We start from the raw sequence: 2,921 nt of genomic DNA, 5'->3' as shown, positions 1-2,921 counted from the left end.
TGTGTGTGTGTGTGTGTGTGTGTGTGTGTGTGTGTGCATGTGCTCACCATGAATAAAAGAAGCTTTAAAAAAGGAATTCACGTAAATGTTACCTTCATAGGAAATATCAAAGTATCTAAAGTTTTTTTCTTTTTTTTTTTTTAAGTTTTTTTCCTCTTAATTACCAGAGGGTGTGTGAACTTGCCACAAAGAGAGAAAAAAAGCACCCTCCAGTGGAGCATGGCCATGCTACAATCCATTCTCTATTTCTCCATCCTGTTGGAATTTGAAGCACACACAAACACAAGCCCAGCCTTTTTCAAGCCACTAGGGACAGGACTTGAGCTGCATAGTCAGCATGTGGGATCCAGTTCCTTTAACCACCAAGCCATGGGGCTGAACTTTAAAAAAAAATTTATTGCTAGAGGGAACATGTGCTCACCAGAGATAAAGAGAGGGAGAAAAGAGGAAGCCCTTCACCCTCCGTGGGGCATGGTCACACAATAATCTTTTTTTTTTTTTAAGAGAAGTTTTTGCTATAGGGTGCATGTGCTCACCAGAGAGACAGAGAGAGACAGAGAGATAGAAAGTGAGAAATCACCCCAAAGGGGGATGGCCACACCACAATCCCCTCTCCTCCACTCTCCTCTCGAGATCTTGGGCACACATGCACAAGCGCCCGGCATGAGTTTAAGCCACCAGATCTGGGCCTCGAACCAAAATTGACTACATGGGAGTCCAGCAACATAGCCATTACACTAACTGCTGGTCCCACACTCCATAATCCTTTTCCTTATATTTCTCTATCCCATCAGCATTTGGGGCATACATACAGGTACCCAGCATGTTTTTCTTTCTTTTTTATTTTAAAGAATTATTTCATTTAATTTTGCTTATTCATTCATTTATTTTAATTTGACCAGAAAGAGACACATACACAGAGAGACGGAAGGTGAGAAAGAAAGCCACCAGGTCTGGGACTCGAACTATGGTTGGTCATGTGGGAATGTCCAGCGCCTTAACCACCACACCACCTGCTGGTCTCCTAGCATGTTTTTCAAGCCACCATGTCTGAGATTCAAATCGCTGTCGGTCACATAGGATCTAGTTTTCAATACATTGTAGTAAACTACTGGGTAGCTCATATCTGTTTGACTTAAAGGGCCAGGTCAGAAATTTGGAATTGGGGTCACCAACTGACATTCATGTGACAGTGTGCAAGATAGACTTTGAGAGTTGACAATTTTTTTTTTTTTTTGGAGAGGTTTTTGCTATAGGGCACACGCGCTTGCCAGAAAGACAGACAGAAAACAAGAAATCAATCCCCAGGGGGATGGCCATACTGTCCCTTATCCTCCATTCCCCTCTCAGGATCTTGGGCATGCATGCACACGTGCCCGGCATGAATTTAAGCCACTGGGTCTAGGACTCGAACCGTGGTCATCTACATGGGAGTCCAGCGACACAGCCATTACGCCAACTGCTGGTCCTGGTAGAACGTGTTTCAAAGGTAAGAGGGGTGTATAGTGTGTGATAAATTAAGTATGAAATGTGCTTCATGTGACGTGTCTACAGGGTAGCAGTGAACCTTAAACAATCAGAGGTAAGAATGTGGGAATCACTGACATAGGTTGACATTTAAAGCCAAGGCAGTGGAGAACTATACTGTAAAAGATCAGAGACTCAATAGGACTAAGGATCAGATGCTTTTCAGGCTTTCTCCAATTATTCTCTCTTCTAAAAATTTTTTTTAATTATATTTTGCCTGAAGCTAATTTATTGATTGAGATATATATATTAAGATATATATAAAGATATAGAGGTATAAAAATATGTATATAAAGATATAGATATATTAAGATAGATATATATATATAAATAAATAAAAAGATATATATCTTAATCCCTCAACTATAAGCTTCAGGGATAATAAAGAGCCCTGAGTGTTTTAGGAGAGAAAAGATCACACTGGATTAGCTCAGGGGAGAGGCAATCAGAATCAGGACCTGGTGCTCAGAGCATGACCATTTAATTCTATTTTTAATCTTCGTTAAGATAACTCGGGATGAGAATCAAGATATTTTGGTCAACTAGAACATTTCCAGTAGGTTTAAACAGATGCACATACCCTCCAACTTGTTCCTTCAAGCTTATTGTGTTTCTAGTATAAAGTAATTTCAAGTTCTTTACACTTCTTTGAAGAAAATTTTTAAAAACACAAAAAAGTAAAAAAAAAAAAAAAATTAAAAAGAGAAGTTCACACACACACACACAATTCATCCAAATTCTTAACTCCATTCCTCCAGACTTTTTTTTATGCACAGTTCTGGTTTGTTAAGCTTTTTCAAATTTTACTCTACAACTTTGTATGACGGTTTTCCTAGCTCGCATTATACATTAGCATGTTCCCATGTTGTTTAAAAGTATAGACCTTTTTTAGAAGCCGCTTCATAAACACTAAGTGAAGTTACGTAACTTGCTAAATCACTCCTCACTTGAAACACCTGGTTGTGGCGAACCTCATTCAACCCACCATAAGGAACGCCGTGGTAGAGGTCGTTACGCATAAAGTGCTTTCTCTGCTCGGAAAGACTTTCTGAGGATATGCACTCATTCGCGAGTCACTCGTCCGGACGCACCCCTCTCGGTCCTCGCCCTCCAGCCCCTCAATCGCGGCCCGCCGATTCTCCACACCCTCCCCTCACGCCTCATCTCCTGCTCTCACGGTCCCCATTCCCCAAGTGCCAGTCTTCCTCTTTCCCAGCCCACGTCCCTCCCCGCGCACCTACAGGTTCCCCACACCCACCCCGCCTGGCAGCAATGGAGACAAACTACCTTCGGCCTTACAACCCCATAAAAAACCCGGTCTCCCACACCGCCACCCCGCCTCACCTCACCTGACAGTGGATCAAGCGCCCGCTGCAGCTACCGGAAGCATCGCC

The 2,921-nt window shown here is 42.3% G+C and overlaps 1 protein-coding gene across 2 annotated transcripts in view; it reads right to left on the bottom strand.

The window, feature by feature from the left end:
- WDCP (WD repeat and coiled coil containing) overlaps positions 1-2,921 on the bottom strand; it is a 29,245-nt gene extending 26,324 nt beyond the window's left edge. For both annotated transcript variants that reach the window (XM_006167655.3, XM_006167656.2), the window contains exon 1: positions 2,877-2,921. The gene's annotated coding sequence lies outside the window, so the exon portion shown is untranslated. The remainder of the gene's footprint in view (positions 1-2,876) is intronic.

The sequence above is a fragment of the Tupaia chinensis genome, unplaced genomic scaffold (assembly GCF_000334495.1).
Source record: "Tupaia chinensis unplaced genomic scaffold, TupChi_1.0 Scaffold144952_1, whole genome shotgun sequence".
Lineage (NCBI taxonomy): Eukaryota > Metazoa > Chordata > Mammalia > Scandentia > Tupaiidae > Tupaia > Tupaia belangeri.
This window is presented reverse-complemented; position numbering and strand designations above follow the sequence as displayed.